At 42.7% G+C, this 24132-nt stretch overlaps 1 protein-coding gene across 6 annotated transcripts in view; it reads left to right on the top strand.

Moving 5' to 3' along the window:
• Positions 1–24132, top strand: part of LOC117420741 (complexin-1) — a 111795-nt gene that overhangs the window by 72545 nt on the left and 15118 nt on the right. The window lies entirely within an intron of this gene.

Here is a 24132-nt window from a genome sequence, read left to right as displayed (position 1 = left end):
CATAATGTGTGCATGTTTCATACAGGAAAATGTGACCTAGGAAAAAGACACAGAATACATGGTAGTAGGTGTTTGCAAAGGTCTTTGGGGCTTAGAGATTAAGGAGCGATTGCCACAGATTGAAACAATGTTTTGGCCTTTCCAGCAGTGAGTACAATTTAGTTAAACCATGGACTGCAAAATAGAGTATAGTAGTTTGTATAAATAAATGTTGCTAATTTAGCTACATCAAGGCAACTTTTTTTACTGCCACAATTCATCTTGAAACTTTGACTTTGTTTCCTAGGTTACATTTTGCAGTTGTTGCTAATTTTCACCCATGTATATCCCCGTTTGTTACCTTCATCTGGGATAGGAAAGCCATTTTGATGTCATCCATCAATGCTGCATTCACGGTACTGTGATTTGACCTAAAACCAGACTGCATATTGTTTAAAATTTTATTTGCATCCAAATAAATAACATATCAATTGATTATTGACCAATGATCCCAACATTTTTGCCAAAATTAACAAATTGGAAATTGGTCTGTAATTATTCAAATCAGATGGATTTCCAGCTTTTAATAGATGAGTAACATAAGCCGACTTCCAGACAGTAGGCAGTTCATTGGACTCAATTGAAAAGTTATAAATATAAGTAATAGGTTCTGCAATAACTACAGCAGATGTTTTTAATAAAACGGGTCTAGGCCATCAGGACCTGCAGGCTTATTACAATCGATAGCTTGTAGAGATTTTAAGATATCAGTAACCTGAAAAGAACAAAATCGAAAACTGGAAAAGCATGGGGAGGATAGACTATTACTTTCTGAATTGCATACGTTCAATTAAGGGCTTCATTGTTTTGATCATCAAAAATATGACCTGCTTTATAAAAATTATCCTTAAAAGCATTCAACATATTAATTTGATCAGAAATAATAGTTTTACCTGATACCATTTGCTGAGGAAGACCAGATGATAATTGTTTTCCAGAATTTGCTATGGTAATTAAAATCTTCAGTGGTAAGTTTAAGATTTGGATTTCTTAATTAAAGAGGTACACTTATTTGTGATTGGGCTAAAGATAGAATCAAAAATACAATTGTAAATAAGATTCCTCTAATGATTTCACTTCTGTTAATGCACATACAGTGCTGTGAAAAAATATTTGCTCCCTGTCTGATTTTCTGCATTTTTTGCATATTTTTGACATTGAATGTTATCAGATCTTCAACCAAAACCTAATGTTAAATAAAAGGGACTCTGAGTGAACAAATAACACAGACATTTGATCCATATTTCATTTATTTATTAAAGAAAGTTATGCAACACCCAATGTCCCCGTGTGAAAAAGTAATTGCCTCCTTAGACTCAATAACTAGTTACGCCACCTTTAGCAGCAATAACTGCAACCAAATGCTTCCTGTAGTTATTGATTAGTCTTTCACAGCGCCGTGGAGGAATTTTGGCCCACTCCTCCATGCAGAACTGCTTCAACTCAGTGACATTTGTGGGTTTTCGAGCATGAACTGCTTGTTTCAGGTCTTGCCACAACATCTCAATGGGGTTTAGGTCTGGACTTTGACTAGGCCATTCCAAAACTTCTTGTTCTTCAACCATTCTGATGTAGACTTGCTTGTGTGTTTCGAATCATTGTCTTGCTGCATGACCCAGCTGCGCTTCATCTTCAGCTCACGGACGGATGGCCTGACATTTTCCTGTAGAATTCTCTGATACAGAGCAGAATTCATGGTTCCTTCAATGATGGCAAGGCGTCCAGGTCCTGATGCAGCAAAGCATGCTTGACCATTGGTATGGGGTTCTTACTGTGGAATGCAGCGTTTGGTTTTCACCAGACATAACGGGGCCCATGTCGACCAAAAAGTTCCACTTTTGACTCATCTGTCCATAGAACATTATTCCAGAATTCTTGAGGATCATCCAGGTGCTTTTTGGCAAACTTGAGACGAGCATTCATGTTCTTCTTAGTGAGCAATGGTTTCCGCCTTGCTGCTCTGCCAAGAATCCCGTTTTTGCCCAGTGTCTTTCTGATGGTGGAGTCATGAACACTGACCTTAGCCAAGGCGAGAGAGGCCTGCAGATCCCTGGATGTTGTTCTAGGGTTCTTTGTGACTTCCTGGACGATTTTACGCCTTGCTCTTGGAGAGATCTTGGCAGGACGGCCACTCCTGGGAAGATTCACTACTGTCCCAAACTTTCTCCATTTGGACAATATGGCTCTGACTGTGGTTCGGTGGAGCCCCACAGCCTTAGAAATGGCTTTGTAACTCTTTCCAGACTGATAGGCATCAACAACTTTATTTTTTTCGTGGCATGATGTGCCTCTAGAACCTGTGTGCTGACAACTTCACTCTGATGGTAAGGGCCAAAGTTAGTCAGATTTATATTGGGCAGGGCTGGCCCAAATCAGGCCTGTTTGTTAACCAAAGTACTCAAACAGCTGACCCTAATTATCCCTTTAATTGGGTTGAGTTAACTAGGGGGGGCAATAACTTTTTCACACCTGAAGATTGCATGTTTGATTACCTTGCACACCAAACAAATGAAAGAAGCACCAACCTTTGGTGACATTTTTTCTCTCGGACTCCCTCTATATACTACTACAACCCACAAAAAAATCTGACCAAATACAATATGAAAAATGTGCAAAAATGCAGAAAATCGGACAGGGGCAAATACTTTTTCACGGCACTGTATAATTCAGTGATATATGTGATGGGGTACTCCCCGCCCCTGTATTATTTTATTTTACTTGTTTGTTGCTAGTGTTTTGTTTGTCTTTATTTTGGCCCACATGCACTTTGTTTTGTAAAAGTATTTTGTTTTGTGTAAACATTTTATTTGATTTAATAAAAGCTGAGCACCTTTGCATCTCAGTTTTGCCCCGCAATTTCCTGTGTGTTGCATTCATTCATTCATTGTTGCAAAGCCATGCTGTTCACACATATGAGGGGATACAAGTTGAAGGTCACCAATTTGCCAATGGTGCATTCTTTCTTTTAAAAAGATTACTTCATTTGTGTGTCTTTTTGGATTCTTGTGTTCTGGGCTACCGTCGTACAGTCCTGTCAGGATGTGAGTAGTGTGGGGAATAATCCAGTTCAAACAGCTCATTATAATTCAAAATGTCTGTGTTTATTAATAAAACCCAAATAATAATAGCCCTCCCCTATACCAGCAATGGTGTAGCTGGGGTTGCCAACGAACCGATTTTCAACCGGACATCCGGTTTTAAGGGAAATTTTACAGGACAGAACCACTGACCGGACAGCAAAAGTCCAGTTCTTGCGAATCTTGCTTATTCACTGGTCATTGCCATTTGGGTCATTTCAAAGCTTCACTGTGCAAAGTTGTTTTATTATTATTATTATTATTATTATTATTATTATTATTATTATTATTATTATTATTATTATTATTAAAGTTCGAGAACACACTAAATGTATTCTGTGTTATTTTGTTATTCACTGCTTAGTGGGACACAATTACTGCGCGTCTATATTTTTAAAAAAAATCACGCATAGTACAGCGCAGCATCCTTCAACGTTGTAGTGTCATTATCTATTTAAACTGTACTGTGTAAATTTAAATATTCTTCATTCAGTAACAGTAAATCCACTCTTTTTCTGGTTGGTTGGGTAACAGTTTCATCCAAAACCACTATCACTTGTCTCTTCTTTAAAACAGGACCACGCACTTTACCAATATTTCTCAACCTTCTTGTCCCAGACACAGGTACTTTCGGTAAGAAATCCCCAGATGGAATAAATACAATTATTGTGTACTCACGGTCCCATTTTGCCAACCTCCGTGTTTGGCTGCGCTCTTTGTAAAAAACTCCACAAGTCCTTTAGCTTCCTGGGAAAAGTACTTGTTGGAAGAAAACATCCACATTAAAACTGATGATTCGTTTTCACTTCTTGTCTGTTTACAGCTTTCAGGCTAAACAACCCTTTGCTTCTGTTTCTCAGTTACCAGTCACAAGGACCATACCGTTTTTGCCTATTACCAGCCACCAGGCCTACACCACTCTCTATGTAGTATAATTTCCTGGTTTATATATCCCAGAATTCCCGCTGTTCCTGTCAGGTGACGCTGGGGGTTCTGGGTCTTGTAGTTTTTTTTTCTGTTAGTCTACAGAAATCTCACACACTCCACATACATTTTAAAAGAACTGTGACAAATAAGTCGCCCCGGATAAGGCCGTCTGCTAAGAAATAAATAATAATAATAACTACGTCCCCTGAAATACCGTCAACCATGACCCCTTGGTTAACAATTGCAACCGCTCCCCCAAGGGCACTCTGTTCCCTTTACACAGAGCCCTCACAGGTCGGGAGGGAGATTTATCACCAAGAATCATTCTGTCTCTGTCACAAAGTGTCAATAACAAGTTGTTTCCGGGGCATTGATATGCGTATTGTGCACATGCGTCTGTCACCCAGGTCAACCCTGCTTTATCAAATGCAGTGTGAAATCGCGTACCCAACCCGGGTCCTGACGCAGATAGGTTCTGACCCGGGTAGAGCATGCCAGTGTGAAAGGGGCTCTAGAGTATCAATGAAATACTGAAGACTAGTAGAATAGCATTGCAGAAAGTTGTACTCCCTGGAGGAAGTAACTATATTGAGGACGGTGTTTATTACTTTCACTAGAAAGATAAATAAAACATTACTGGTGATAATATATGTGGCAGGATGATGAGTGGTGCAGTGAAGAAGTGAATTTCCAAACAGTATTTATCTCCCAAAAACATCCTTATTCATTAAATTATCACAAATAAATCAACACGTCGCCCATTTACCAGCAATGGTATAGGGGAAGCCAATACGGCGGATTACAGTCCCAAACAAAAACACACACCTTAATCCACAATCTTCCGTGCATGAAACTGTGTTCCTTGACTCCCGGGGAAAGTGGTGCCCTTTGTCTAGGCTGTGCTGTGCGTGGGGTAGTGATCTGGGGGTAAGTGCTGGCTCATTGTCACTCTGCAACAATAAACAATAACAAACAAAACACACACACACTCCAGCTGGAAAGCACGTCTCAGCGTAACGGGATGTACTCACGTAACTGCGTTCCCTTTGTACTGCCAAACTCCCCGTGATCAGCCCAGCGCCAGGATTTATCTAATTGCCGCCTGTCCCGCATCTGACCACATTGGAGTTGTTCAGCAATTTCGCAGCTACGCGCTTGCCCCAAAATGGCTTCCAGTTACCACCTACTGTCGATTCAGCCCGTCTATGGGAAAGCATACTACCCTCCTTACACAGTGCCCTTTCTGGTTGGGAGGGAGATTTACAGTGCAGATTCCTTCTCTTCCTGTCACAATATATAATCTTAATATATAAAGAAGAAAGTTTGTCTGTCTGTCTGTTCCTTTATCGGACCCCACAGGAGCCAGTGTAACCCAACTTTGCATGGCCTCCTCTTTCATCCAGGGGAAGGTCGAGGGATATGTTTGAATCCACAGTTTTGACCCCCGGGGTACTTTATTTAGTAACCCCATTGCTGGATCACAACAGTAGCCATGTATCTCAAATTAAAGAAACCCACAAAACCAAAAAAATAAATCAAAAGAATAAAAATTAAAAAAAAAATTAAAAATGGCAAAAACCAAAAAAAAAAATAAAGTTAAAAAAAGGGAAAGGGGTCCGAGCGCATTGTGCGACACCCAAGATCGGTAACTTATCTGGGCAACGCCATGTACTTCAGCTAGTATAATATAATTGATACATTGATTCAGGCTAAACGAATAAGCGTTAAATAATCTAAAAAGAAACGTTGCACATGCCAAATTTTCTCACATTCTCCTTTACCTGTTCTTTATATTTTATATGTAAAACAAAAACTGCTGGAATCTTATTGAGAATAATGCTATAGCATAATGTAATCAACCAAACATGTAACATCTGTTCAATGCCAGGCAGTTAGGATTGTCAAGGCAAGCTCTACACCAGGTCAGAGCCAGGAAAAGATAATATGTACTGTAGAGAAAAATGATGATAACTCAGCATTGAAGCAACAGAACCCAGAACACATCTGTGTTAAGTGGCTCACTGGTGTGAGTCTTTGTGATCAGTTTAATAGTAATGCTTTATTAAACTTAGAGAACAGCATGCAATGTAAACAAGGCAACATTTAGCAATGTCAGAGAGACAGGACCGCAGTCTTTCCTTTATTCTTCCTACTCTAACAAAGAGCTCTAAATAAGTCTGTTTTACACAGCGCTTGATGTTTACATCTTTCATAACAGCTTCTTTGTTTCACCCAATAGTCCACATTGTTCTTTACCAGTCTTTAAGTTTCATAGTACTTCCTTGGTTTTAACATCTGCTTATCTTCAGCATTCTGTTTGCTTCGATTCACTTATACTAGCAAAACAATTCTGGTTCACACCAGCATTAGACTTTGTAACCTTGTAGGTGCAGGAATTATTTACATGGACTCCCTAAAACTCAGTACATTCTCTGATTTAACATTTTATTCAGTTTATATCACAACATTCTACTATACTCAATCATACAATGGGCTCATGCAAATTTCCCATGAGTACAGACCTGCCAACCAAAAATACAAAACAGTTAGTGAGGTTGGAGTTTTATTTTGTAACCTTAGTTATTGGGTTTTGTTGAATACTACCAGTATACTTTTCAATATACTGAACTTTATTTACATCAATTACATCTGATCCTGTCATCTTTGCTGCTATCATCTCTAACTGACTTCTTGTGAACCTCCACACAGCACAGATACCCATTTAGGTACATTATTGAAATTTAAAACATTTCTGTGACGTCACCCTTTGATCTTTCAGTGGATTAAATTACCTACTTAAGTGGCTGTGTGGTTTTGAAGGGTAGTGTGGGGCAGATGTATTGTTGATTAACGAATCCAGAGTTTGAGCGACGAATCCACAGAAAACTGTTGATTCGTAAACGAAACCACAGTCATAACAATTTAAAAAAAAGCGAATGACATTTTATTAAGCAGCAATTATTTAATCAATTAGCCTATACTTTTACACAGTTTAAACATAGTTTGCAATTTCACCAAATTGAAGAACAATTATAATTACATAAATAATATACTATAGGCCTTTTAACAATGCATAAAAAAATACAAAAACATCCCCCTTTCTAATTGTTATTTCACACTTCTTCTGGACAGGTTCACGATCACCAGCAATTTCATTATCACACACAACATTGGTACTCTCATCATGACAACCTGATCCACTTCTTGGTTTCTTACTCTGCAGTATTTCAGAAAGCTCATGTTTTTGCTCATCGCTTGTCCTCTTGTATGCATGTACAGCATTCGATCTATGGCCAGTTGTTTCACAAATTAACTGTTCCTTTATTATACAAACGTGTAGCAGCTGTAGCTCTCAAACTGATGTGTATAAAAGCTTTCAAATCCAGCTTGTTTACACATCTTTCCTATAATCTGGCTCATTTGATTAACGCCAACTGGTTGGTTGCTATACCGACAGTACACAAAGGCCACAGGTAGAAGGCTTCACACTTCCCATCTTAAAATCTGTAATTTTATATATATATATATATATATATATATATATATATATATATATATATATACATATATATATATATATATATATATACACACATATATGATATTACAAATACATAAATAAAAACATCCTTATGTCCAAATGAGTCCTTGCCCAACTGAAGCTGACTACTAACTCCAACTCTTAGATTACGATGCTCTTGTCCGGCCCTCATAGCAAAATGTATGCCAAATAGATAAACTAGAGTTTTCAGCAGGTTTTCAGGTGTATCAGATCCGAGAATTCCCATTTTCCACAAAATTTCTTCCTGGTCTTCGGAAGCAACCTATGCTTTTCTTTTATGCAAACCAACTCCTTAAAAGAGGCTTTTTGTTCACAGTTGCGGCCTTTACAGTGAGTTACAAACGTAAAATCTTAAATCCTGGTGGCCCGAGCAAGTCCAACATTATAATATTTACAAATCATAGTGTCATGAAAAATGAATACTGCTCTATTCAAAAACCCTTGTTTTGGCAATAATATATATTTTCAAGCATAACATTTTTTTTGTTTCCATAAAGAGGACATCAAATTGAATCAGAATGGTTGAATGACCCAGATCTAACCTTTTACACCTTTTACATCCATATTCTATTTCACCTATCCTGAAATGAGATGGAAAACAAAGACTTGGAGCAGAGGAAATAGACATGTATTTGAGTTTCTAACGACCTAGCTGAATCCTTTTTGGTCAGACTCATTGCTTTGCATTAAGTTAGGGATCTGAATTTTTATATCATATACATTTGAAGGCCATGTTTAAATGCCATTTCCTGTTAGAACAGAGGGAAAACTGACCTTTTCAGTCTATTTTTGTCAGCATTACTAATGGCACGTCAGTCACCATGTCAAGTAGTGAAGGTTAGGAGACAATTTTGTTTTAGTTGCTTAGTCTCCATATATAAGTGGTTTGTTTCTATGATGTGATTTTTGTTTCCATAGACAAAGAAAGTCATTTGTTTTTGTACTAAAATGTTATATCAGGATGCAGTAACCTATAGACTTTATTTTAGAAGAGGAAGCCCAACCTGTTTATTTTGACTTTGTGTTTCAATATATTTCTAAAAGTCAGTTAATCACAACTAATACATAAACTGTCATGAAAGCTAAAGTATAAATTGCTTAAAAAACATCATTTATGTTTTCCAACAGGGCTGTCCAATTGATGACTCTTGAGCCCTACAGTACATAGCTCATTGAGCTTGAAGTATCCTATTTAAGGTTTTTATTGGGTTTGAAAAGACTGCAGGGGAAATCTGTAGTATTAAACAGAAGCAGCCAAATGCAGCAAAACTGTACAGTCAAAATACAACAACATTTATATTGTGTTATAAGCATTAGCTATTGAGAACTAATGAAAACAGTATCTTAGTGTAATTGTTACTGTTAGATGTTTTTTTTGTTGCAAGAACTCCCACGTAATGAGTATGTCTCTTTCAGCCAGAAAGCTTAGACATCTGATCTAGTGCAAGATTTGAGCAGTTGCAATGCTTACTTAAAGAGTAAGTAGCAGATTTCTGAAAAATATAGCGTTATACGTCCCCAAATGTTGATACAACTATTTAAATAACGTATCTGTCATTTTTCTTTTCATTGTTAACGTCCTGACAACTTTTTACACTTATAACTTAAAAGTCTGTTTCAAAGCTCTTTTCAAAATGTCCACTCTAGTGCACTGATAGTGTAAGGATTATTGTCCACATTGTCAAACAGGTAACACAGCAATAACGATCCATGATGTGGTACGGAATAGAAAAGAAGAGCATTTTTTTTTTTAAATGCTCGTCCTGCAGTGATTTAAAGGACAGATCTCAAACCGCAGCGGGCATTTTAAAAAAAAAGCTTTGAAACAGACTTTAAAGTTATAGTGTAAAAAGTTATCAGGATGTTAATAATGAAAGGAAAAATAACAGGTACATTATTTAAACAGTTGTAGCAACACGTGGGGATGTGTAACACTATATTTTTTGGAACCCCACTACTTACTCTTTAACAAGCTCCTCCATAATGGCTGTACACATAATATCATTTACCAAATAATTCACAGCAGTTTTTAGTCAGTTTACAAAACAAAACTGTTTTAAACCATGGTGGTACCATTGTACTCCATGATTGTTTCCAACTGAGATGTACAACAATGTATTGTACCAATCATGAGCTGGCAATGATTAAACATAATAAATGGTGGTTTAAGCATGAACAAATGCATGTGCAACATGGTTTAAACATGATGCAAATGTTTAAACTGAAATGGTGCCATTTGTGAAGGTATGAGTATCAATAAGTGGCCACCCATCTCAGTAGAAAATGGTCCAAAATCACCCATGCATTTCACATAGGCCAGTAACAGTGCTCACATTGAAACCCATTGGCTACCATCCTTTGTACAGAGAAATGTTAGCTTTTACACACATTTTGACAAAATCTGAAAGAACAGTTTCACTCTGTTCTTTGGCAGTTGTAAGACATTGAAATGATCCAAACACAGTGGTCTGTTTCAGTGTTTTCGATGGCCCTGCTGTTTCAGCCTCATCTTGTTTACGTTTTCTTGTAATTAATTTATGTTTAGCTCTTCCCATTATACAATGGTCTGCCTACGAGTGTAATCTGCAGCCTTGCTGCATGAAGTACAAAACAACACATTACCATTGACGTGAAATTCGTCCTTGCCAAACTGGTTGACCTACTCCCACACTCCGAATATTTAACTGAACAGTTTAGTATGAAACACCACAGGTATTCACAACACTGATGACTGACACAATTCGGAGTGCGTGGCTTGTTATCTCCTCATGAACTGCTCATTTGATACACAAAAGTAAAAGTAAGAAAGTAAGAAGTTTAAGGAAACTTTTTTTTTTCCGTCAAAGTGTATTGACAGGTCTGGTCTGCCCTAAAGGCCTATTAGCCTAGCGTTCATCATAGGAACTGGCATATTGTCATTGTAAAGATGGATTTGAGCGCTGGTGTTGTAGCATGTATGGGTAATGCTGTCGCTGTGCTGGCATTGTCTCTAATGCTGTAATAAATGAGGAGCATGAAGTTCAGCCTTTGCACCAGGAGCCCGCAGCACTGCACTGCGAACAACAACGAAATGACAGACGACATTTGAGATCTAGTATTTATAGGCCATGCATTAATTTATTCAACCTGCCTGACAAAGACATCATGCAACGGTTCAGATTAGATTGGGCAGCAATATTAGATTTGTGCGAGGTACTAAGAAATGACTTTGAAAGCCTGACAGCCAGAAGCCACACATTACCTGTGCATATGAAAATATTAACGGCCTTGGGATTTTATACAACAGGGTCCTTTCAAAGAGCTGAAGGAGACAGATTTGGGGTCACCTAGCCAGCCATGTCCCGTGTCCTGCATCAGGTAACAGATGCGTTAGTTTGTACGGCAGGCAATTATATCAATATCACAAGTACATGGTGATTATATCAATATATTAACATAGCCAAAAGTATTGCATATACACCTGCCTCATAATCTTCATATATCCCAGACTGTCTGAGGATGTACGAGTACATTGTAACATTGGAACTCGAGTCGCCATTGAAACAATCTTTAAAAATGAAACAAACTCTTGCTGGAAACAAGAGTCGTTAAAATGGTCTGTGTTGGCTGCAAAAAAAAGTAACAAGCAGACATTTTTTTTTTTTAAATCTTGAATGACATATTCAGCAACATTTTCAAGTTTTGTAAATCTTTAAAACATATGTTGACACATTAATTATTTTGACCGTGTAATTACCATAGCTGCCTTTAATCCCAAAATATTGAACACGGGGGAAACATTAACTACAAACCTGAAATGACAAAACCGAAGCTTTTGTGTTTCTTTATAAAAACATAAATCATTTTTTATAAAGTTTTAAAACCACAGATACCGTCAAATTATTTGTACATGATATAACATCATATATGCCACTGGAGCCTATAAACCTAAAATAATAATAATTAAAAAAATAATAATATATGACTAAGCATAGATATAAACAGTTAGTATTTCTCCCACTGTTACATTGTCTATTACAAAGGCAGACACAAAGATGAAATCAATGTCATTCTTCACAAGCGTCTTAATGATATCCTGACCTACTGTGTGGTCAAGAGTCAAAATGCAGTGTATCTACTAAGTAAGCAGTAGGTTCAAGATTACAAGTTGAGCAAAACAGAATCCGACCATCTGCATGCAACGTCCCCTTTTCGTAGCTCCGAACATGATCTTCTGTTGAAATGAATTTTTGCTGTTGAAATGAATTTAAATTTGATTAGTCAGCTGTCTGCATTTTTTATGTTAATCATACCCTGCAAGCTAATAAATCAACATTTCAACAACCATTTTAAACTTTGTCTCTGACTCGCATGTTACGTCTATACAGTATGAGGAATTCATCAATCATGAAGCCGGTATTTGTTTGACTCCATTGCTGTAGTTACCAAATGCACAGCATTGACACGGTGTACGGAAAATAAAATGCATATTTTTCACAGTAGGCAGTCAAATACACGATTTCTGTGAAATTCTGATATTGTAAATTTTCCGGGGACCTACATATAAGGCTAGTATGATCTGTGCTCAATCTGTATCTAATTATCACCTCCTCCTCACACAGCCCTAGTAACATCTGCTTGGTCCGAAATACTCTCTCCCTCACTCTTCTTCTCGCTCTCCTGTGCAGCTCTTCTGCTGGTTCTGTGACACTGCCTGGTTTCAATAAGCGGTACTCTTAACACATGCTGAGGCACCTAGTAAAGTTAGCGCCCTTAAGTGAATATGGTTTCACTTAAGGGCGCAGCAGTGTGGAGTAGTGGTTAGGGCTCTGGACTCTTGACCGGAGGGTTGTGGGTTCAATCCCTGGTAAGGGACACTGCTGCTGTACCCTTGAGCAAGGTACTTTACCTAGATTGCTCCAGTAAAAACCCAACTGTATAAATGGGTAACTGTATGTAAAAAAAATAAAATAAATAAATAATAAAATTGTAAGTCGCCCTGGATAAGGGCGTCTGCTAATAAATAAATAATAATAATAATAATAATAATGGTTTGCATATCAGATACCTCCCTTGTTGTGTTTTGTGATGTAAGCTGCATACATTTCTACACATTAACATTATTCATTATATTTAAATGACTCAAACGCTTTTTTCCATGCATTAGGTTGCCTGCCACTGGTTAGTGAATACAGCAGGTGTACAAAGTACGCAGTAAAGGGGCTTACTGCGTGTAAAACATCAGTCCCTCCCTTGTCCATTGATACGTGTTTCAAGACTGTACTGCAAAATAGGGTGGCCTGGTAATTCATCAAAACAGAGTGCTTTTTTATCGTGTTTACATGATCGTGGTCCTAGAAGCCCACTTTAGTATCCTTAAAGGTCCTTAAAGGGTTAATATTTTTACATAATGTAGTGTTCAGTCTACCTAAAACAAGTTAATGTTATTTCAGCGCAATGATTTACATTTAAAATGCATTGAATGCTGTAAATGTACGTGTGTGCAATTTTATTGTATTGTTTTTAAACCCTACTATAGAATCTTATGGGATTAAACTGCCTTTCATTTTTTATATATATAACAGTATTAAAATTGGTAAAATGAAGATGGAACAGAGTGCATTGTACAGATGACATTTACATTTAACAAAAGCAATGCTATTTTGATTCTTGCACCCTTGCATGTATAGACGTTATCCTTCAGGCATCCTCTGCTGCTGCAAACCACAACTCAACTTCCACTATTTATTTGGACAATGTCGGACGACTCTCGCAGTGTATAATGCTAGAGAGCTCGCTAAGAAGACACGAAAAATGTTTAAATTAGTATAACGGGTCTCTTCATTAACATATTTTCTCGTAATGCAAATTGTGATATGTTTGCGCTGCAACTGGCCCATCTTAGTACACCTACAGCTTAGTATTGAAATGGGTCTTAGACAAAAATGTTATACTCTAAAATAGGTCTTACCAAACTCTTGGAAAACATCATTTGGAGGGGCCTCTCTAAAGGAACGATAGTAAACCCCATGACTCTTCTCGCTTTTTGGTGCTTGAGATTAGGCTCTGTATAAACCTTTTCTTTTTATTACTTTATTACATAGGTGAAGTAATTCAAAACATATTCAAGTAAAGTTTAGCCAATTCTTATGTGCCCCTTTGCTGGTTGGTGGTCGTCTTCTCTTTCAAGGAACCAGCTTTACGGTAAGTAACCTAACGTTCCCTTTCCATTCGAAGACGACCACCAAAAATTACTTATGGGAAAGTATACCAGAGCCGTCGCGAGGGAGAAGGAATGACAGCATATGAGGGACATATCAGAACCGCATTACCCAAGGTTAGCAGTGCTAGCATGCAACCTCAAGGACCCTCATGCTTAATGAAGGCAATAGAACCTGGAGAAAGTATGTGGTGTAGCCCAGCTAGCCGCAGTACAGATATTAGACAGCGAGGCCCCTCTAAAGCGGTCCCAAGATGTAGCCAACCCTCTGGTAGACTGCACAGCTACCCTCCCAGGTGGGGGCAAGCTGGCACTATCATACACAGTTGAGACTGTGTCCACAATCCAGTGTGACAGTAGCTGCTTCGAGAGGGGCTGTCCTAGGGTCCATATCCCATGACAGACAAAGAGCTGGTCAGAATAACGCAGAGCTCTTGTCCTATCCATGGGGCACCGGGCAGAGGAAGTTCAATCTCCTATCCTCCTCCGAAGAAAACAGAGGTAGATGAAAAGACTCCAGTTCCACAGACTGGTTAATGTGGAAGGCTGTGATCACCTTAGGGAGGAAAACAGGGTTTGTACTTAGTGACACCCTGCTGCCATCGTGCACCGACAGCGCCTGTAGCTCACTGACCCACTTTGCGAAGGAGATAGCCAAGAGGAAGGCTGTCTTCATAGACAGATACTTCAACTCTATTGAGTGTATGGGCTCAAACGGGGTCTTCGTGAGAGCCTCCATTACAATATCAGGGCTCCAGTCGGGAAGAACTACCCTCCTTGGAGGGTGTAATCGCCGAGCACCCTTAAGAAAACGGGTTGCCAGGAAATACGCACCCAGAGATACAGAGTCTACGGGAGTATGGCATGCAGAAATGGCTGCTAAATACACCTTCAATGCATCGAGCAGTTCTTGCAGAAACTGCAAGATAACTGGCATAAGGCAAGAGACTGGGTCATGACCCTTAGTTAGACACCAGTTCTGAAAATATCTCCACTTGTAGGCGTATAACGACCTAGTGGAGCCTGCAACATGCCCATGACCGTGTCAGATAGCGCTAGGGCTGACCAGCAGTCCCGTTAAGGGGCCAGACCCATAATTGGAACTTGCCCGGTTCTAGATACCAGAGAGTGCCTCTCGTCTGATCTGAGGAGATCCAGGAGAAGTGGGATCTCCCAGGGCTGGCCTTGTAAGAGCTGGCACAGGTTCGAGAACCAGATTCTCCTGGGCCTCCTGGGGGCCACTAGGAGAACTGTCGCCTTCTCTAACCGGACCTTCTCTAGAAAGGCCAGGAGCAGCAGTATCGGTGGGAAAACGTAGGTGAGCGTTATGGGCCACTCGTGAGCTAGGGTGTTGATGCCTAGTGGACCGCCTAAGCTTTGGAGGGAGTACCACAGGGGGCAGTGTGTCATCTCCACCGAGGCGAAGAGATCGACCTGCGCCTTCCCGAATCGTTCTCAAATGCGCTCCACCACCTGAGGGTGGAGCCACCTCTCTGAGGGATGCGCACCCTACCACAAAAGGAGGTCCGCTGCCCAGTTCACTACTCCAGGAAGATGCGTCGCCCGTAGGGACAGCAGGTTCCTTTGAGCCCACGTCAAAAGCCGGAAGGCAATGCGATGCAACCCCGGGGACATACACCACCACTTCTGTGTTGTCTGTCCGGACCAACACATGTGTTCCTTGCAGCGCCGGGAGGAAGTGCTGGAGGGCAAGTAAAACAGCCTGCAACTCTAGCATGTTTATGTGCAGGGACATCCAACAGCCTGACCAGGTGCTGTGGACTCCTCTGTCTTCCCAGACTGCCCCCCAACCCAAGGCTGCCGAACATGAGCGAGACAAAGTCATATTCCATAAGTAATGTTTTGGTGGTCATTTTCGAACTAAAAGGGAACTTGATTTTCCATTTTGTGTGAAGAATGAATATTCAGCAAATAATATGCAAACAATTTTAACAGTGTGGTACAGTTTATAAAAAATTCAAAGTGGGTAGTGTCCATGGGCACTACAAATTACCAACTTAGAAATTAAGGGATAAATAGTGAGGGTAAAAAAAGAGTAAAGAAGCAGTGAGATAGAGAACAAGTTGAATAATATATATGCTGCTGTTTAAGGTGAGAAATAGGTACTTTCTTGGATTATCTTGAAAAATTGTCTGGATTTTCTACCGTTAACCACTTTTGGACCTGATATTAGAATGAACCAGTTTATCAGTGACATATAATTAGGCTTGCTACTATTTGATTTTTATTTTTTGCCAAATAAATCATGAATATCGATGTTTATTTTAGAAAGAATTTACTGGTTTTTTTCACTCTTTATTTTTCAATTCAAGCAGAGAACAGGTGAAATCGATAGGTTGCGGATGCAACCCCGGTTCCCTGAAAGAGAAAATAACCATCAAGGTATGGGACATTGCCGTCAGGCAGTAGGGATTGGCTGAGCTTTATGTCAAAGCTGCTGATAGGCCTCCGCACAAGCTGCAGTGTAAGCCCGCCCCCCTGGGAGCTTACTATATGCAACGCGCGGAGAGCCACTTCCTCTTTTGCCCTTCAGGCCGTGAAGGCTTCCAGAGCGACCTCGCGGCTTGATGGTTATTTTCTCTTTCAGGGAACCGGGGTTGCATCCGCAACATATCGTTCCCTTTCAAGTCGAAAATAACCATCAAGGTATGGGAACAGTGTACCCAAGCCGTCGCAAGGGAGGATTCTCGGCAGTAGGACAGACTTACGTCATAACGGAACTGCGTAGGCAGTACATCTACGCATATGTGGAGCTGCGCCTCAGCGTCTATGCTCGCAATGACACCTGTCCTAAGGTGGAATAGTCACACCATATTGTCAACCACTCTACACGTCCTCAACCTGAGGCATCATAGAGTGTAACACAGATGCTCCAAATGACGGAGCAGAGGATTCCAGTACATTCAACCGGTAGAACCTCGTAAAAGTATGCGGTGTAACCCAACTGGCTGCAGCGCAAATGTCAGACATCGGCACCCCTCTAAAGAGGGCCCAGGATGTTGCCATACCCCTAGTGGAATGTGCCTTCAACTGCCCTGGTGGCGGAAGGCCCATAGAATCATACGCTAACTGAATAGCATCCACTATTCAAAGTCTTAGAACCATGGCATATGAACAGCTGTTCTGTTTGCCTCACAGTCCTTGTGCGGTCAATATAACACCTCAATGCCCTCACAGGGCAGAGCATGTGTAACCGCTCTTCCTCTGGGGAAGAAAAAGGAGGAGGATGGAACGCCATCAACTCGACTGGTTGGTTCATATGAAACGGGGATATGACCTTGGGTAAAAAGGCCAGATTTGGACGCATGGAGACCTTAGAACCGTCTCCTGCGAAACGAGTACATGATGAATGCACCGAAAGTGCATGTAACTCGCCCACGCGTTTTGCTGATACCACTGATAGCAAAAACGCAGTCTTTATAGACACGAACTTCAAATCCACACTGTGGACAGGCTCGAACAGTGCCTTGGTTAGGGCTTCTAGCACCACATCAAGGCTCCATGACGGTAAACTGGCAGTCCTTGGAGGCCGCAAGCGTCTTGCGCCTTTTAGGAACTGAGATGCCAGAAAATGGCAACCAGGTGCTAACCCGTCAATGCGTACATGGCAAGCCGAAATGGCGGCTAAATACACTTTAAGTGTAGAAGGAGATTTCCCCTCATCTAGCAGCTTCTGCAGAAACTGTAATATCACTGCCATAGGGCAGGAGACCGGGTCATGGCCCTCAGCCAGACACCAACTCTGAAACAATTGCCACTTATACGCATACTGCGACCTAGTAGAGGGCGCTCTCGCACTTTGAATGGTCGATATAACCGCTGTCGAAAGCCCTAAGGCTGACAGGCGCTCCCGCTCAGGGGCCAAGCCCATAACTGCATGAGTTTGGGGTTTGGATGCCATAGCCCTCCTTGGGCTTGGGACAACAGGTCTGCTCGCAGAGGGAGCTCCCTCGGGCGACCGTGCAACAACTGCACCAGACTCGGGAACCATATTCTCCGAGGCCACCAAGGAGCGATCAGAATCACTGTCGCTTGCTCTACCCTGACCTTCTCCAAGAAGGCGGGGAGCATCGGAATCGGTGGAAATGAATACAGGAGCCCTGGCGGCCATTCGTGAGCCAGTACATCGACTCCTAGGGGGCTGTCGAGGTCCTTCACCGAGAACCATAGGGGAAAGTGCGTGGTCTCTCGCGAAGCGAAGAGATCGACTTGCGCTGTGCCGAACCATTCCCAAATGCACTCTACCACCCGAGGGTGAAGACGCCATTCGCCTGCAAGAGGACCTCCTCTGGACAGGAGATCTGCTGTGTAATTGACTCTGCCCGGTAGGTGAACCGCACGCAGAGAGGCCAAACGCGGTTGTGCCCAAAGCAACAGCCGTGTTACCATCTGGTGAAGACCAGGGGACCGCAAGCCGCCCTGGCGGTTGATATACGCCACTACCGTGGTGTTGTCTGACCGCACTAACATGTGCTTGCCTAGAAGCACTGGCAAGAAGTGCCGAAGGGCAAGGTCCACCGTTCTGAGTTCCAGAGCATTGATGTGGGCCGACCTCCAGGGTCCTGACCACACCCCGCGAGTCCCCGACCCATTCCAGACTGCTCCCCAACCCTAGTCAGAAGCGTCGGTCGTAATAACCTCCCTTCGGAAGATGGGACCCAAGCGTACGCCCTGGCGGATGTTCGACGGAACTTTCCACCAGCGCAGTGCTTCCCAGCAGGTTCGGGATACCCTCAACCTGCGGTGTTTGTCTCTCCGCGGATGCAACGCGAAGGCATTGAACTAGGCCTGCAGAGGTCTCTGGTGTAGTAAGCCCAAAGGAAGGGCTTGCGAGGTGGCAGCCATCAACCCCAGCATGCTCTGACACAGCTCCATGCTGACTGTTTCTCTCAACCTGAATAGGGAGAGACACCGCTCCAGTGAGGCAACTCTTTGTGTCGACAGGGTCGCTTCCATGGACACAGAGTCCAGATGCAGACCCAAGAATGGCTCGGCACGAGGCAGCTCTTTTCTGAATTGCCCTTCAGACCTAGCCGCTGAAGATGGTCTGTAACCATCACTGTGTGCTGTGCCAACTGCTCCTTTGACTGCGCACAGATGAGCCAGTCGTCCAGATAGTTCAGCAGTCGGACGCCTTGAGCCCGCAAGGGAGCTAAAATGTCATCCATACACTTCGAAAAGGTTCGAGGAGCTAGAGACAGGCCGAATGGCAGGACACAAAACTCATAGACCCTGCTCTGAAATGCGAATCGTAGATACTTCCTGTGACCCGGACAGATGAGAACATGAAAGTATGCATCTGTCAGGTCTACGGTGGTAAACCAGTCGCCCTGCCGGACAGACTGGACAATGTGCCTGTGCGTAAGCATCTTGAACGACAACACCCGTAGGTATTTGTTCAGTACTCGCAGATCTAAAATAGGACGGAGCCCGTCACCCTTTTTTGGCACTAGGAAGTACTTGGAGTAGAACCCCTGGTCGGTCAGAGCAGGGTCTACTAGTTGAATGGCACGCTTCTTGAGCAATGCCTGTATTTCCACATTCAGAGCTGAGGACTGAACCGAGTCCTTCACTGCAGTTACCACCACTCCCCTGAAGGGGGGGGGTTTAACCGGAACTGAAGGGTGTACCCGGTGGATATAGTTTTGTGCACCCAGATGTCGTCGGTGCATTGTTGCCAGAACAGAAGCTGTGGAACAGTGTAGGGGTGGGTTAACGGCTGCCTGGGTTTCTCAGGGCTGCTTAGGCTGCGCTCGCTCACGAGGGGCCTGGCCAGAGCCACAAGGACAGGGTCTGCCACCACCTCTAGGGCGCCACCCTCCGCGCTGCGGTCTTGCAAACGCGGGTTGGCTGCGTGCTGAAAGGGGTGGTTTTACTGCCCTGTGGTTGCGCCTGCTGCTGCGGTGGTGCCCTGCGCCACTGGTGCTCCTGTGGCCGCCTTGGATGGAAGGGTTTGCTTGGCCACATTTTTGACAACTGCTGCGACACCTCACGCGCCTTTACAGAGCGTTGCAGCATCTCCTCAACCGCTGGGCCAAACGTGTGCCCCGGTGATATCGGAGCATCTAGCAATGGGGCCTTATCAGGCTCCTGTACTCGCCTGTGAGAGCCAGAGCTGCCTTCTTGCCACCACATGAGAAGCAATGCTCCTACCCTGTGCTCGCACATTCAGTTGAGCCAGCTTAACTAATAGCTGCGCAACTGCACCCAGCTCGGTCCTAAGGGCAACAGATGGGCACTCAGGCAGATCACGGATGAGCGCCGCCTGGTAGACCGTCAGGAGGCTGGCTACGTTAGACAGCCTAACTGCCTCTGTAGCCACGGCGTACCCCTTTTTTAGGTGGGCCTCCGTAATCCTACACTGCCTGTTAGGGCAGGAGGGGTCCTTAGCCAGCCCCGATAATGTTGGCGCCTTTACCAGTGTGGCGAACGCAGCGCCCACTGGTGGAAAGGACACTAACCCAGCTTCGCTCGCCCCATGCATGATGAAGGCCGAAGCCTTGCGAGAAGTTGCAGGGGCGGAGGCCGGGCCCCCCAGGTGGACAGCACCTCCTTAATAAAATCAGGGAATGCCGGTAGCATCCTGGACTGAAGGAGATCATGACCTCCATGAACTGTGACATTTTGGAGGTGAGCTCAGCCACTCCAAATGTGTCCTGATATCGCCTGCCCCTGCGAGGGCAGCGAGAGTGCCTTCTACGGCGAGGCGATCGAGATCTCGATCTAGACTCCCGACAGGGACGTGCCCCGCAAGAGGAGGGACTGCGGGAACGTTCCCGAGCACGCCTGGCTGGGGACCTCTGACCAGCTGTAAGCTGGGAGGATGGGCTCCGGGGGAGCTGTGACGGCACCGGCGGCATCAAAACAGATGACGGTGGGGCCGAGACGGTATGGGACGACCCCGAGGATGGGGAACGACCCCCAACCGCTTTCCTAGCTCTCTGGCGTAGGGTGCGTGTCTGGAACCCTGCACATAAATGGCAGTATGCCCTATCTGCCAGGGCAGATGCGGCATGGTCCGGCCCCAAACATGCGACGCAGTCCTCGTGTCGGTCGCTGGCAGGCAACTTGGCCTGGCAGGTCATGCATCGGTGGAAGCCAGACATCGTGTCTAGCGATGTGCGTGCGTCGAACGCCGAAGTGTCGAGCACCGAAGTGCGTGCGTCAAATGCCGAAGCGTCGAGCACCGAAGTGCGTGCGTCGAGCACCGCCGAGTGGAGCGCCGAGCTGCGTACATTGAGCGCCAAGCACCGAAGTGCGTGCGTCGAGTGTCGAGCACCAAAGTGCGTGCGTCGAGCGTCGATGCGTCGAGGGTGCGTGCGTCAAGCACCGAGCGCCGAAGCGTCGAGTGTCGAGCACCGAAGCGTCGAGCACCGAGCGTCAATGGAACGTGCACCGAGCGTCGAGCACCGAGCGCCAAAGCGTCGAGCGTCGAGCACCGAGCCCCAAGTGCAGAAGCACTAAGCACCAAGCGCAGAAGCGCTGCACAAAGCGCCGAAGCGCTGCACCAAGTGCAGAAGCGCTGACACCAAAAGCGCCGGAGCGCAAGCGCCAAAGCACAGGTACCGAGCATGGAACGCTAGCACAGACGCCTATGCGTCAGCTGACCCGCCAAGCAGAGACGCTAAGTGCTGGTACGGTGTCTGATGCTGTGCAATACTTACCTGATGGTGCTGGGGATTTTGCACGTTGGTGGTTGTCTTCCTCTGTATAGTGAAAGGGAATTTTTTTTTTTTGTTGGACGCTGCAGCAATATACAGAATAATATATAAGCAAGAGGGTGTAGTATACAATTACCACGTGGCGGGTAGAACGCGCCGCAGTGGGGAAGGAAGACTGCAGAGCAGACTACACGCACACACACGGTCTAGCCTAAGTGAGACCGAGGATGCAGATATGTGCGTGGCCTAAGGCCAACGCAACATGCGTCCTAAACAAAAAATATATACAATATATATAAACAATATATATTACACACAATATTTTACAAAAACCCAAACACAATAATAATAATAAACAGAGGAAAGACGGGGAGACAACGAAGAAACGCGATGCCGAAGCAAAGCGTGAAGGAAATATAATGTAAAAACAATATATAATCCTAAAATAATAATAATAATAATAATTACTCCGAAGAGTATAACTGAAATAAACTCGGAGAAGGGGATAAACCAGCTTCTCAAGCCTAAGCTTATTGAGTACAATCAGTTAAGAGCTCTAAGTCCTACCGCTACTGAGGCTGAAGGCAAAAGAGGAAGTGGCTCTCCTATCAGTAGCTTTGACATAAAGCTCAGCCAATCCCTACTGCCTGACGGCAATGTCCCATACCTTGATGGTTATTTTCGACTTGAAAGGGAACAACCTTTATGCTTTTAAAAAACAGACTTTTTATGCCATTGAGAAACGTCTTATTTAGCGAAACCCCTTTATCATATTCAACATGCAACAAAACCATGGTTACCAGCATTCTAACTGAAATAGTGCCTCAAATAAACTGTAGAAAATGCAGCATGTAAAAGTGCATTACACAGACTTTTATAGCACAAATATATGAGTAAAATAATATGCACAGAGCAAAACGTTAGATATTTGAACAGAACTAATTTATTAGTCTGAGCCCCCCACTTTCTCCTGCTTCAGCATAGCTGGAGTCACTGGAAGACAAGTTAGACGGACCCGTTTCGTCCTGCCACGGAGACTTCAGCCGTCGGTCAGGGTATTGTGCACAATATTCATTAAGTGTTTTCCTCTTGCGCCCTATTTTCAAATCAAACTAGTAACTGTCACCCTATATACCTGTAGCAAAAGCTTACCTACACCTTAACCCGCTAATTTCAAAGTTGCCACTTTGAATGACAGGCGCTGTAGCTGGCAAGTGAAAATGCACAGTCGGTGCAAGTCTTGATGATTGACAGTCATTTAAACAAATGAGGGCATTCTAGCACTGCTTCAGTCAACGAGCTCTGTCAGAACAGGGTGAAATGACTGACAGTGAAACTATACTAGCCTACTAAGCGACCACTGAGATGATTGACAGCAGCCCGTAGCCATTCAGAGCAGAATGGAGACGAGACAAACAGTATAAAAACTACACAAACTAGAGATGATTTCTAAATTATTATTTTTGGTAAGAAAAAAGTAATAAAAAATATTGAGTGGTTTTACCGACGTTTATCCTATGTAAATTACTTTCGGTCAAACTCCTATTTTTGGGGAATTCGACGTTTAAGAAGCTTTACAGGTTAAAATCAAAAAGTATCAAGCCTACATATAATGTACCATATAATCAGGGGTGAAATTCTCAACAAAAAAGTGTAGCCAGGTGTAGACATTAAAAAAAATTTGCCAATTTGCGTGCCAATGAATAAATAATTGTAAAATGTATAGATATCGGTACACAATATGTTTTAATACAAAATAAGCCTTAAAAATAACTGATACAATATAACCAATTCACCATAAACAAAGAAGCTGAAAACATTGAAAGCCTTGTACCCTCTGCATGTATCACTCAGTCATGTACTGTAATACAGCACTGAAGTTAAACCTTAAATGCTACATATTCAGAAATATTACACTATATAGTAACTGCTGTAGAGGGAGTTTTGTTTCAAGACTGTAAATTAAAAAAAAAAAACTGTATAAGAAAACAACTGTGCTATAAATAAATATATACAAACAGGTCTTAGTCAAACAATGCACAATAGGGACTAAATTTTGTAATGTAACTTCACAACTATTAAAATAACTAGAGTTGCGAGCAACTTTACTGCTTCCAAGCAGTTATCGTGAAATTTAAGCGCATTGGTTATTTTAAATGAAGCGTTATCATCACAACTGGCTAACTGTGTCAATTTTGGCCCACATATTGGAACTATTGGTTAGTAGGCTATTTAAATTGTATTTGGATGCACACAAAATTCTAAATAGTATGCAGTCATATAGATTTTGAAAATAATGCATATAAGAGGCTAACATTGTTCTAAATTCTAGATCATTCTTTGTTTAAGTTTGTGTGCGTGTGTGCGTGTGGTGCCCTATTCTTCATTTTGCAATATAAAATAAAGTCTACAGCATGTATTGTTTTTTTTTTAAAGCAATAGAAAGTGATAATAGTGTAACGATTAGCTATCAGGGGTGCCTGGCAAATACACAATTCACCATATTTAATTGTGACCAAGCCGCTACTAGAACATAACATGTGCACGATTCATGAGTAACACAACTCGAATCCTATGCTGAGGAATTATAAACAGGACAGAGGAGAGAAGAAGCTGGAACAGAACCCAGAGAGACAGTACAAATTG

The sequence above is a fragment of the Acipenser ruthenus genome, chromosome 1 (genome assembly GCF_902713425.1).
Source record: "Acipenser ruthenus chromosome 1, fAciRut3.2 maternal haplotype, whole genome shotgun sequence".
NCBI classification, from domain to species: Eukaryota; Metazoa; Chordata; class Actinopteri; order Acipenseriformes; family Acipenseridae; genus Acipenser; species Acipenser ruthenus.
This window is presented reverse-complemented; position numbering and strand designations above follow the sequence as displayed.